At 38.4% G+C, this 14,777-nt stretch overlaps 1 long non-coding RNA gene across 8 annotated transcripts in view; it reads right to left on the bottom strand.

Annotated features, from left to right (window-relative positions):
• Nucleotides 1-14,777, bottom strand: part of LOC107127321 (uncharacterized) — a 415,876-nt gene that overhangs the window by 131,845 nt on the left and 269,254 nt on the right. The window lies entirely within an intron of this gene.

Raw genomic sequence — 14,777 nt, 5'->3', positions numbered from 1 at the left:
AACATTTTATTTCTAAAGGATTTCATTCATTCACCAGCCATTTACTGAACCAGATGGCCTGTGTTTTGAGCATCTACTTTGTGCCAGACTTGGTGCAATAGCTTCTGCTTGGCAAGAGGCTCACAGATGCAAATACACAGAGTTCCAACCCAGGGTGAAAAATGTGTCTATAGAGGTAAGTCTGAGGGATAGTGGTGGCAGAAAGAAGGTTTAGTACCCCCTCTTCAGGGCCAGTGCTGGAAGTGGGCAACACTCTGTAAATTAAGAGTGCACACAAGTCCATGGCTGAAGACAATTACCCCCTAGTATTCATTGTCTTTGCCTTGACATGTGACCTCTTCCAGGAACCCTGAAAGTAAATTATGGCCAGTGAAATCTGAGCATAGCTGATCATGTGTATGTAACATCCAAGCTCTACCGCTGAGGAAAACGCATGCTCATCACCTCCCCTTCCCACTTTCTTTGTAGATGGAATCCAGACATGGTAGTGAAGATTCTTGGACCATGTGGTTGACAACAGCACTGAGGCATTGCAGGACAACAAGAAAAGAGGCCCGGATCCTTCTTTCATGAATTCAAACAGAGCCACCATAAACACGAGGACATTTATATAACAGAGAACTGAACCTCTATCTTCCATTTACCTCTAATATCTTGGGTTTCCATTACATGCAGCAATATCTGAGTTCTTTCACTCCTGCCTATAGTACAAGTTATTCAACTGGATGAACCCTGTATATTCCTGCAAATTAATTGACAAATACTACAAACAGCAGAAATCTCCAAATGCTAGCTGTTATGGAATGATGACTTATAATCAGAAGCCCAGTTGAGCCCCTCCATGAGCCCACAAATAGTTTGCATGTCACTCAGAGGTTGTAGCAGCCTGAAATCTGCAAAGTCTCTATCAGGGAGGGTAGCGGTGGACGTTCCCTGGATCTCAGTTCCTGCTCCTCTTCTCTCCTCCCAGCAACAGCTGCTTGAGTCCAAACTCCAAAGCTGTCTTAGGCAGGAGGATTAGAGTAACCACCCCCTAGGTCTCAATCTCCATTTCCCTGCCCCCCACTTTTTTTTTAAATTTTCACCTACACTGCCACAAGATCAATTCCCTCTTGCTGATAGTTTAACTAAAATTTTTTAAAATTTAATTTTCATTGCTGGTTTTCTGCCTCTGATGCAGTTCCTGAGCTCCTATTTCAGGTCTAAAGTCTAGACCATGAACACCCAAAGGCAGCAACTCTGGTAATTCATATTTCCATCTCCATCTAGCACAAGACCTAGCATGATACAAGCACACAATAAATGTTGTTTTTTAAGTGAATGAATGGTATGGTATATACCACCATTGCCTTCTAATGAGCTTTTTAGGTTTTCCTAACCTCTACTCCAAAAACTAAGAGGACTGTTAAGAAATCCTGTTGACTGGCCTGCACCCTTCTGGGTATGCTTCTGCAAGTGAACTGGAGCCTCAGGCATGGCATATCTGATTCCCATCCACCTGTTGGAACATCTCACTTTCTCACACAGAGCTTCATTTGCAGTCTTGCCCACCTTCCCTTCTGGACAAGAGAGTGCCTACTGATTTGCCCAAGCTGGGATTCCAAAACGCAAGGCTAGAAATGAACCAAGGGTCATGATCATGGAGTACAGAGGAAAGGAGAATCAAGGTCTCTAACCTGAGCAAGGATAGACCTTGAAAAAAAGTATGGCCAAAATTATCAAGCTCAAGACAGTGGTTATAAATCAAATATGAGCTCCGGACTATAGAATGTGGTCCAAGAGAGTAGGCAGGATAAAGTTAGAGGAACCAGAAGGCAGAGGCTAGAAAACTGAGAGGCAAGAAATCGTTAATAGGGTTTCTCTAGGAAGTACACAGCTGGGAAGAAAGCCATGGAGAGCTCATAAATCATATAGGCCTGGCTGCCTGTTCAGACCATGACGTATGGTCATATTCTCTGGTGATCCTAATTGTCTGTCGTGAAGAACATTTCTTCATGTGTTCGTTCAGGTCCTCTGAAAACCACAAGCCAATTTGGAGTTGGAAGTGTAAGAGATTTATCGAGGACAATGCCTGTATGAGGGAAAGGAGAGGGAGAAACAGTAGGCAGGGAAAGTATGTTACAGTGCAGATCTGATACTTGTGAAAGAAAACGGGGAGGCAGGAGAATTGAGTAGAAGAGCCTCAGACTGTAGTTCAGCTCAAGAAAGTTTCCACCAGCTCAAACAGGAGCTTCATTGCAAAGATTCCCACAGAGAGATCTTAAGGTGGGCAGAAATGGCTTCTAGCTTCATCCCTAACACGTAGTAATTTGCTTCATGGTTCCCAAATGGACTCGCAGATAATCTATAGAGGCAGCATTGCTCAAAATTACTTTCTATGATGATGGAAATGTTCTATATCTGTCCAGTGTGGTAGCCAGTAACCACATGTAGCTATTGACCACTGGACATGTGACTAGTGTGACTGAGGAACTGAATTTTTGTTCATTTAATTACATTTCAGTAGTTGTAGGTGTCTACCATATTAGACAGCATAGACACAGAGTCCAGCTTTTTTAACTGAAGACATTGAGCCTAAATGGAGCAGGTCCAAATACATTTAAGAAGTTAAGGGTAAACCTAGGACTCGAACCCAATCTTTTTCAGTGCAGCCTTCTCTAAATAAGTCATTTCTGAGTTAGGATAGAGAAAATACTACTTCTGTTTATAAACTTGGACCTTCATTTCCAAGTCACTTCACATATTTCAAGGGTCACAGACTCTGATCTTTCCCCAAGTAATTTACAGCTAATTTCATGCCAAAAGATATCTCTTTCTTTATGATCAGCTCCTTGTCCTTCATCCTTATGCTTGCCTATGTGTTTGTGCATGGCTCCTGTGACCTCTGCTGCTTAGGAAGTTTTCTGATCTACTTTGTTTCCAGACACCAGTGTTCCTCCACTGTCGTTTAGACTGCCACTGCCTGCTCCCAGCACCGGACCCAAGCATGCTGCACTTGAGAGTTGCAAGCTTCTCTGCCTGTCCATGATGGCAGCCTTCCTGTTAATCCAGCTAGATCCCCTGCTGAGCCCAGGGTCATGAATCCCCTCTCGGGCCTTTTCCTCCTCCCTGATCTAATCTATCACCTGCAGCCCAGATGTGGAGACCACAAATCTCTAGGAATGCATTCCTAGCACAGGACATGTGATTACTCCAAGACTCACCATTCATTCCAAGACCTGGAATCTGGCAGCCTGGGGGAGTGCACACTTCCTTTGGGCTCAAGACGGGAGAGTACTTTTCCTGTAGCATCTGAAACAGAGCCTTCGCTGGAACCAAAACATCTCAAAACAAATGACAACAAAAAAGGACTTTTAGAGCTCTCCCCCAATCTTTCCCATTCCCTTTACCCTGAATCCCTTCTTTTTTAAAGAATTATCATCACTTGTAAAATTCCACCAGATACTCTTTTCATTGTGCTATCTCTCCTCCTTGACCTCAGATTGCTTCAGCTACCAAACATGTATTATATCCAGATCTCTCAGTTCTTTCTCTTCTGTAATAGCATCTTCTGTCATTTTAACACTTCTCTTTATCTAAAAATGAATTACAGAATTGGTGAGTAAAGCATCACGCAATAGAAGGTAGAAAGTAGAAATTGGTCAAAGAAGTTTCGGACTTAGTTTGAAAATGGAAAGTATGTACTGGAACCTCCTTTAACACAGAGCTTGGCATGGGCTTATACGGAGTGAGCAGGACCATTTACAGAAGCTGTGCTGGGCTAACTGACTGTGGGTTCACTATTCACATTAACCCTGGCGACATTTTGAGTGACCAGATTTACTAATATGGTTAACTTCCATTTATTTAGGCTTGCAGTGCACCAGAGACAGGGCTAGAAGCGGTTATGTTTTAAAAGCTCCATAATCCATGAAAATTAATCAGAGAAAGGTTTTGTTGTGAAATTCTGTATCTTTTGGACACTGGGGGTAGTGTGATACTACAAGACCATTTCTATGAGACAAAGAACATTCTATATGGAGTGACAATATAATTTAATCACTCAAACCAGAACCATTTGGAAAGAGAAAGGGAACATTATTAATAGGGATAAGGAAATAGTCAAGCAGTATTTCTGGCAAACCCACATATGGTCACTGTCATCTTCATTAAGGCCCTTGCTTATCTTGTCTTCCAGTGGTCAGGAAGCTGTGGAATGATGGGGGTACTAACAAAGCCAGTCACCAACTGAGTGTTGAGTGCCAATTCTCAAACTCTTTTGATGTAAGAATCATCTGAGGTACTTGTAAGTGCCAAACACTGGCCATGGACAGCGTCATAAGGAAATTGGGATGCAAGGAGATGAAAGGGTTAAGCCAAGGACCTGAAGAAGACCTGGGGTACAAGTGCTAAGTCTGGAAGGGCCTTATAACTGAGGAATGACTGGGGACCTGAGGATATTGTTCAGAAAAGTCTAGTCAGACGGAAGAGCATGCAATATGCATCCAAAGCCATGACTTCAGTGCCCTGCTGACCTTTGAGGATCGTGTATGCATTGGTAGGGATGACTTAAGGGGCTGTCAGAAAATCTCCTGCCCGCCTGGATGCCGCTGCTAATGCTTCTCACAGGCTTTTAGTTCTAGGATGGGGCAGCCTCTATTATAAATAGAACAGGAATTCTTTAAAAAAAAAAAAAAAAAAAGGCCCTTAACCTTTACTGGTACACAGAGGTTCCCAGTGGTTGGACATCATTTATCCAGGAATGTAGAGTGCAAATAGCCATAGCAAATGTGAGACCATTTTTTATTATTCTAGTTTTGCTGAATAGTCTCTTGAGATTGTGTTGGTGTTAATATATATGGCCCCACTTCGAGGGCAGGTGACTGGGAGCATTCTAGGTTATAAAAATAAATAGCCCCAATACATCTTCAACACACTAAATTTTTGTCTCAGGCTACCTGCACAAATGAGGAACATAGAATTCTTTTTTAAACACTTCAAAATTGGCTTCAGACAATTACTCAGAAGAGAGAAGAATATTGTGACCTTCAGATGCCAGGCTTGGTTCCCAAGGATACTTTTTCTGTGGTCCATTGTCTTTCATTCAACATTTAAGAAGAAATATCACTATGGGAAATAGAGCCATATTCTTATATAACACTTATGCTCTGAAGAGTGAGGAAACTGAGGACCAGGGACATAGCTAACACCACAGAAATAGACATGCTCAGAGTCAGGATTAAAGTTTAGTTCTCCTGATTTATACAAAGGTTAATATAGATTTACCGGTAATTTGCTATAGTGTAGACAGGTTTAAAGCTTTGGTGTCAATTAGACCCAAATTTTTGTCTTGCTTCCATTACTTCTAACTCTGGGAACTTAAATAAGTCCCTCTGCAATGAGTAACTTACTACCTACTTCATAGCATGATTATTAAGCAAAGAATTAGATTATGTTGATAAATTTCCTTGCCTAGGATTCAATAGGTTTCCAGGATAGCCAGTTCTCTTCCCCATTTCTCTGGATGAAATATTTCCCATTATTTAGGGTCAATTCCAGTAGCTCAAATCTCCTCCATCCACAGTCCATTCATAGGAGAATACACAATAATAATTCTCAAACTCTTTTGATGTAAGAATCATCTGAGGCACTTGTTAGCAATGCCGCTTCAGCAGGATTAAAGTGAAGCCCAGGAATCTGTAGTTTAATCTGCACTTATTCCTCACTTTCCAGTCTCACACTTCCACTCCAAGACTCAGACACAACTGGACTACAGACCACACTTGGAAAAATCCTAATAGAGAGAAATGGCTTCAATATACTATCTCAATAACTCCTAAACCATTCTGTGCTTCAGAATCAAGTATGATGAAAATTTGGACAAAAAATGTAGAAGTCCCTTACCCCAAGAGATACCACTTTAGTGAGTGGGGTCTAGTGTATGCATTTTAATAAGTTCACTGGCAATTCTGATGCTTAGCCAGGTCTGGAAACCACTGCTTTGTCTCACAGTAGTATAGTCCCACCCATTGTGATTTTGATGGCTAATTTGAACCAAATCACCCAAAGCCATTCTGCACTGGACATGATTTCTCCACAAGAGTGGAAAGATTTTACTATTAAGTATTCTAATAGAGACTTTCATGAATAAGTCATTACTCACAGGTGTTCATAATGACTTTACTTTCCATAGCCAGCTAGGATTTAAGGCCAGTCTTCACTTTTTTGTTTGTTTAAAACACACACACACACACACATACACAATGCACAGGTGATAACAAAGTTCTTATGCAAGAACATCTCATGCAAACATTCATTTCATCGTGGAGGAAGATAAAAAGAAAGAGGCACCATGGGGCTCACAGATTCCAACTTGGTTTTTAGAGATGATGAGGAATAACTGAATGGGTAATTTTAAAATAAGCATAACAGCTATTGTGTTCGTTTCACCCCTAGACCAGTAATTGCAGCCCACTTTCCCAGGTACCAAGTTGATATACCAAATTGACATAAAGACAGACAAAACTATAATGTGTGTTTCACCAAAATGTTTATGACTACCCCTCACATATTTTCATACTGCTGATCTTCATTGATCTCTACAGTCTCCAAATCTTGGAACCACATTCAATTTCCCAAGTATATATAGAGAGACTTCTTTTACTTATTCTACTCAACTTCCTGATCAAATCTAGTCAACACGCACTAAGCTGCCACAATGTTCAACTTTGTGTGAGAAACTCCCTACAATACCAGGCCTACCAACCAGATCAACTCTAGTCCTTTAGGTAAGATAGGGGTATTTAGACCATTTGATGGCATTCCAATAGAATGTACAGATCACAAGGCATCCACTGTGCAGATAACCGGCTGTGTATTCCACAAGCACACTGAAATTCATCATCACTGCATTTTAGGTTACACCCCTTAATTCCCATTGTTGTAGAAAACAATCAAAAGCTTTCTTCTGCATTTGGATATTATATTGTTCAGAAACTTCTTATTTGTATTGAACCAGAAGTCTAAATATTGACCTCAACTCCACTTTGCAGGAGTGCCTTGAGAAATAAGAGGGTAAATTCATTTGCTGAAGGAGATCACCAAATTGAAATTTCTGTCTTTGCAACACACTCCTAGTTAATCCATTGGATTCTTAACTGAGAAAGATGACCATTCCCAAAGACAGCTTGATTATTTTTAGACTATTGGCTTTCATAGTATATGTTTTATGGTTTTCTATGAATATTCACTACCCTCAATAATCTCCACCCACAATAAGCTGCAGTGCCAAAGGGTCCTGCCACTGGCAAGTCATTTGTTTGTCCTAAGCTTCTTTGTTATATTATTTTTACAAATTCCTAAAAGAAATAATTGTCAATAATCAGTTCTTGAGTATTTACTATGTGTTTTACATAATAGAGATAATATTAAATCAGTATATTTTCCATTCCCCTGCAAATCTCTTTGCCCTGAAAATCACATACTCTGACAGTCTCCTAATATTCATGCTAAGTAAGAAAAATCAACCCAGGAAGCAAGTACAAACTACAACAAATCGATCTTTTGTCAACTCAAAGCTGACTCTCTTGAGTCCTTAGCAAATCTAAGTAAATAGTTTTAAACGCCAGGATTTGTGAGAACAAAATAGTTTTTCTGAATTATAATAGCTCCCTTTACACATGTTAAAATCCTGGCTGATCTAGACCACAGAAAATATTATTTGTTCTTTTTTTTTTTTTTTTTTTTTTTTTTTTTTGAGATGGAGTCTCACTCTGTCGCCCAGGTTGGAGTGCAAAGGTGCGATCTCAGCTCACTGCAAGCTCTGCCTCCTGGGTTCATGCCGTTCTCCTGCCTCAGCCTCCCGAGCAGCTGGGACTACAGGCACCTGCCACTGCGCCTGGCTAATTTTTTGTATTTTTAGTAGAGATGGGGTTTCACTGTGTTAGCCAGGATGGTCTCGATCTCCTGACCTCATGATCCACCCACCTCGGCCTCCCAAAGTGCTGAGATTACAGGCATGAGCCACCGCACCTGGCCAATTTGTTCATATTTAAGATAATACCTCCATTGATTGCTCTATTATGACAAGTACTGATTGATGTAAGTATTTTGCATGTATTCACTCCTTTCTGCCTTACAACAATCTCCATCTCATTTGTTCATTCATGTGTCCTAAGCTCCTAGAACATGGACTGATAGACAGTGGACACAATAAATATATGCTATGTGAATAAACAACTTTATGAAATATATACTGGACGGTATATATTTCTGTGTACATTTTGCAGATAAATAAACAGGCACAGAGCAGTTACGCTTTATTTCCAAGATTTTATACTCAGTAGTAAGAACCAAGATTCAAGATAGGGAAAGTGATTCTCCTAAACTTCAAGTGAGGTGGTCAAAGTCATTAGAGCCAAAACAACTCTAGATTCTCTAACTTCAATCTTGTATATAATTTATAAATTTATATAATTTATAGATTCTCTGCCACATAAAAATAAATTTTGTACACATGCCCACATAACACCAACACATGTGCTCATGTAACAGCCAGCAGCTTTCCTTTCAGACGTTTCCTAAGGAACAAGCAAAATCATAGCCATAAAAAGTGCTTTGAGAGACAAAATAGACCCATACAAGTGCTATAAAAATAATCATGATTAACATTTATCACATATTTGCCTGGGGCCAGCCTCATAGGTCTCTATCTGTCTTCCTCACTCCTGATGTCAATTGCCAGCTGCTTCCTGCCCTGAATTTTGAATGATAGCCAGATACTTCCCACATCTGACAAGTGAGTCCTACTGGGTTCTGCCCAAACCCTATCTCTCCTACTACATCACCAGTTGGTTGGAGAAGGAAGGAATCTCCATTTATTATGAATTTTAGGTTTCAGGTACTGTACTCTTTATTCACTGACTTAATTATCAAATACCATGTGCCACACACTGTGCCAAACAGACCTGGACGACAGTGAGCAAGACTAAAGTGGCCTCTGTCTTCACAGCCTAGTGGAACCATGCCTTACCTGCATTATATTATTCAATTCTACTAGTAAATCTTCAGAGGGCTCCTCCTAGAATTGTTCCCATGCTGTAGATGAGAAAATGAGGTTATGCAAAGTGAGGTAACTTGTTAATTTCACATGACCACGTGGTGAGGTTGCATTAAAATATTTAAATATGCAATTGACTCCAGAGCCAATATGAAGTTTCTCTTCTTTGTCAATTTTTGTCCTACTTTGCCTGCTTTTACTGCAAGGTAACACTCAACTCTCAGTTCTTTCCAAAGTCAATGAAAGACTTACAGAGAGCACTCAGTAAGAATTAAGCTTAAGATGAAAGCCAAAGCAAAAAAGACTTGGCTTTATTGTCTAGAACATAGTTTGCCTGACCCCACCCACCTCAGTTCTTCTCAGGCCTGTGCAGTGAAAGTGGCCCCTTGAGCTATCTCATCTCCATAGCCAAGAACAAGGAAAATGTGCCAAAATGAACAAATACCTCAGTGCCTAGAGTTTCTCAAGATAGAGACAAGTGAGTGGCCAATGACTACCTCCTATAAAAAGTCCTTAAGTGCATGTCTTTTCTGTAGTTCTTAAGGGTGAAAACTTGATATATCTCCAACTCACTAGTAAGTTATCTACTAAGTAAGATGTTAAAGGTTTTAAATGTTAATATTCATAAATCAAAATTAGCATATCATAGAGTCTCCCAAAGATACGAATTCCATTTTCTACTAAGAAGGCTGACTTCCTCAAAATGTTTGCCTATGTTACACCCTACTGTAGCTAAGATAATTCATAATTTCTGAAATTTACAGATACACAAAGGAAATTTTGTCATCATTGAATTCCTAGCATTGTTTTGGGTTGACCATGGTTTTATTTCTGCCATTCTCACTTTGTAATTATCATTTATTGTTAATTTAACAACAACATCAACTTATTCTATTGTGGGTTGTTTGGTTTACCGTGCAGTATATAATAATGAATATATGCATTTTTTTCTAAATGGTCTGACACTAAGCTTTGACATGCATACATGACAGTTCAAATATGAATTACACATACTTCACTGATAACACAGATGTATACACCACAACAATTTTTTAAATATATGGTGATGATTGGTGTTGCCCACAAATTTGAGCCATTCAAAATTTGCCATATAAGGTTCTTTTTCTCTTATGGATGAAGAAGCTCCAACTGCACCAAGTTTCCTGCATGTAACTATATACTTTAGACAACATATGGAGAAACAACTACCTCATGTTACCAGAGACTGAACAAAAGAAAAAAGTTCTGCAGAGAAGGAAACAGCAGAATAAGTATCACTTTTAAAATAGATCAACTCTGAGGGCAGGCCATAATGGGCACCACTACATAGCTAAAACTCCGAGAGAAATCCCAAAAGAAAACCTAGCATCTTTCTGTCCTGAAAAATTAGAGAACAGAGTTCACTGTAACCATAACTGCTGTAAAGTCAGTGGGGGAAGGTCTCAAAAAGGAGAGAACAAGTATGGGAAGCTCCAAATTCTGTGTGTAAACTCCATCCAAGTCTCTGGCTGACTTCTGAATTATGCACACATGTGGCAAGTTATTAACAGCTAAAATAAGAATAATAGAACTGAACTAAAATTTGCATAGATTCCAAAGGGACAAATTTTTCACTTTGAACCCAATTAACTCAACATTCTCTCAGAATGAAAATCTAACACCTTTAAGAAGAATATACAGTATAGAGTCTGCACAATATGATAGTGAGAATGTCCAAGATATATTCCAAAATTATTCTACATACAAAGAAACAGGAAAATGTGATCTGTTCTCAAGATACAACATAATCAACAGAGACCAACCCCCAAGATGACCCAGAAGCTGGAAATAGAAAGCAATTATTTTTAAAAGCTATCATAATTTGTGCCCAATCATATAAGGAAAAATATGCTCATAATAAATAAAAATAGAAAATATCAGAAAATTAATAGAAACTGTCAAAAAAAGGAAATCATAGAACTGAAAACACAATATCTGAAATTTAAAAATTTATGGTATGGACTTAATAGCAGAGTGGAGAACACAGTAGAGTCAGCCAACTTGAAGATAAACAGAAAATATCCAATCTGAAGAAGAAAGATAAAAAAGAAAAGTAAACAAATCCTAAAAACCTATAGAAAAATATCAAACTATCTAATTACATACATGTAATTAGAGTTGCAAGAGAAGACAACCAACACAGAAAAAGATGTGAGAAAATAATGACTGAAACTTCTCCAGATTTCCTGAAAGACATAAATTTACAGATTCAAGAGCTCAATCAACTCAAAGCAGAATAAATATGAAGAAAATATCACCTAAGCATATCATAGTTAAACTACTAATAATCAAAAGCAAGACAATCTTGAAAGCAGCCAGAGAAAAAGGACACATAGCATGTAAGCGAAACTGATTCAGATGTTTGCTAACTTCTCACCTGAAATAATGGAAGCCAGTAGAGAGTGTATCAGCATCTTTAGAGTGCTGAAAAAAATAAATACCAACCCAGAATCCTAATCCAGCAAGAATATCCTTCAAGAATGAAGGCAGAATAAAGACATTTTTAGATAGAAAACTAAAATAATTTGTCATTTTAAAAGAAATTCTCAAAAAGTTCTTTAGACTGAGGGCTATCAATAATATGAAAACTCAGATCTTCAGGAAGGAATGCAGGTCGTTGGAAGTACTAAATGCCTGGGTAAATATCAAAGATTGTTCTTCCTCTTAATTGTTTTATATGTGAAGATTTAAAGCAAAAATTATACTATCGTCCTGGCAGGTTTACATATGTGAAAACCATAGCATATCGAGTAGCAGTGCATGAGATGAATCTGTTAGGTTGGTGCAAAGGTAATTGTGGGTTTTGCCATTAAAAGCAGCCAGATGGATGCTGAAAAAAATGATCACTTATTTAACAAATATTTATTGAATTAACATATATGCAATGCATTAATGTTAGCTGCCTAGTACACAGTGGTGAACAAAACAAATTTTGTCTTTTTCATTAAAGCAATAAAAAAATTAGTAAAAGCTTTTGAGCAGAGGAGTAACATGATAAGATTTACATTTATGAAAGCTGTCTCTTTAAAGAATAAGTGGAGAAAGATGAGAATATATGCAGGAAGAAGAGGTATAAGGCTATTGCTATGACTCAGGAAAGAGATAAAGATTGCTTGGATGTAGCTACTAAGAGTGAAATTGGAGACACTGCTCTGAAATTAATGGATCTGAGAATAATTTGGAAGACACCGACAGTATATGGTGATGAATTGGTTATAAGGGTTGAGGAACAGGGAGTGATTCATGGGTGATTCCTAGTTTTCTTAGGAAAAGAAGGTGAAGCAGTGAGGTGAAGATAGTACCATTTGCTGAGCTAAGCAATACTAGCAAAAGTGGGGACCACGAATTCATTTGGGAATACTTTAAGTTTGGGCTACTCTAAGTCCCTGAAAATATCAGGTGCATAGTTTGATGTGTCTAAGTCAATGCATTATACAGCACTCAAGTGTATGTTTCAAAATAAATATTCAATATATATTGATATGATATATCAATAAATATTCAATATATAACTGACTAAATTGAAATCAGAGGAAAGCAAACAACCATGTATTAAGTGTTGACTCTGACTGGCATTATGACCACCATTTTATCTACATCATCTCATTTTCAACTTTAATATTATGATTTCAATTTTACAGAATTGGGAACAGGCTCAGGGAAATGAAATAACACAACAAAAAAAAACTGGAGACTCAAGATTAAAACTCATGTCTGCCTCTACAAATCCTTCTGAAGTCTTTGTTCTTGCCCCGTTCCCTCCCACCACCACATAACACTTATTTTATGGAAAATGAAACAGCTTCTTCCACTCTGTCTTAGAAAATCTCTCCCTCTTTTCTTCCCTACGTGCATTTCTTTTCTCCCACTCAAGCAGCGATACTACAGAATGAAATTCAGCAATTTCTCCTCTGCTTCTATTCAAGATTAGGGAAGGAAGCCCGTAGAAAAATAAAAAATAAAAAATGGAAAGTGCTGCCAGTGCTCCAAGATTGTGGATACACTCATTTCATGTGTACTCTTCAAAACTTTCAAGGAAGCTGAAATCTAATTTAATCTATTACATGATTCTACTAAATTACTTAACCACATCAAAGCATCAATGGCCTCACACTCTGGGAAGGGACATTGTAAAATGGTTTTCAAATATATAATGCAGTCTCTCAGGTGCCTGAGACAGGGACGCCCATCCCTGCATATAAAGCTTCCCTTACACTTCTGAGATCAAAACAACAGAGCCATTATTTGAAAGGCTGGATGAAATACCAGAGCCATTTCTTATTAGCTTTAGTCATTAAAGAGAATTTAGTAGCCTGGCTATTTATGCCTCTTTTCTTCCTTCTTGGAAAAAAAAAAAAAAAGGCAATCTTAATGGAATGAAAGGGCAGAAGATTTTAAAGATCAAGATTATGAGTAAATTTCCCACTAATTACATTGTTTTCTGCTTTTAGAAAAGAAAACCAAAACCAGTTTTCCAATTCCCCCTGCCTCTCATACTAAACATTTTAAGAAAGCAAAGGAAAAAAAAAAAAAGATGTTAAGTATATTGTCCGTCACTAAGAGTAAGAACAATTATTACTATACCACTAGTACTACTGTAAATACTAGTGAAAAGTATCCCATGTGAATCTGTTCTCTAGAATGTCAAAAGCATTTTCCCATAAAAAGAATTTTATGAACAAAAGTTGGATCCCTAGTAAGGCCCACAAAACCCAAGCCAGTCATGGTGTTGATATAGATCAGCATTGAGGCAATATCTAGAAATCTCAGCAACATCAGAATTACCTCTCAACTCCCTCTCTCTCTCCTGTCAACAACTATTTTGAAAGTCATGCAATAGTGAGAATTTAGCTTTTGTGTGAAGAAAACAGAAGGCAGTATAGCTTAGTACAGTATGAGCACTAGGACTGGATTACCTAGGTTTGACTCCTGTCACTAAACACTTCCCAGCTCTGAACATGAGACAAGGCCCTTCCCTTACGTGGGCCTCAGCTCCCACATCTATACAACAGGGATTAAAGTAGGGCACTTAGTGTTGTTGTTTAAGTTATTACTTTAAAACACAGAGAATAATTCCAGGCACATAGTGAGTACTCAATAAAAATGCTATTGTCTGGGCACAATGCCTCACACCTTTAATCCCAGCACTTTGAGAGGCCGTGGTGGGCAAATCACTTGAGGCCAAGAGTTCAAGACCAGCCTGTACAACATGGTGAAACCCCATCTCTACTAAAAATACAAAAATTAGCTGGGCATGGTGGTAGTCCATAGTCCTAGATACTCGGGAAGCCAAGGCACGAGAATCACTTGAACCTAAAAGGCAAGGGTTGTAGTAAGCCAAGATCATGCTACCAGCCCGGATGACAAAGCAAGCACTGTCTTTAAAAAAAAAAAAAAAAGAAAGAAATAAAGAAAGAAAAGAAAGAAAGAAAGAAAAAAGAAAAGTCCATTATTATTGGTACTCTCATAAATATTTTATCTCATTTAATCTTTGCCATTATCCCTCAAGATAAATATATTTATCTTCCATGTCATAGATAAAAAAACTGAAGCCTAGAGAAGTTACATAATTTTCCAGGGAAACACAGTCATAAAAGATAAATGTTTAAAGATAGAGCCAGATTTCTGACCCAGTTCTGATACCCAGACTCCAGGTTCTATCATGTATGGCCATCATGCAATGCCTGTGAAGATGTAGGGT

The sequence above is a fragment of the Macaca fascicularis genome, chromosome 1, assembly GCF_037993035.2.
Source record: "Macaca fascicularis isolate 582-1 chromosome 1, T2T-MFA8v1.1".
NCBI lineage: Eukaryota > Metazoa > Chordata > Mammalia > Primates > Cercopithecidae > Macaca > Macaca fascicularis.
This window is presented reverse-complemented; position numbering and strand designations above follow the sequence as displayed.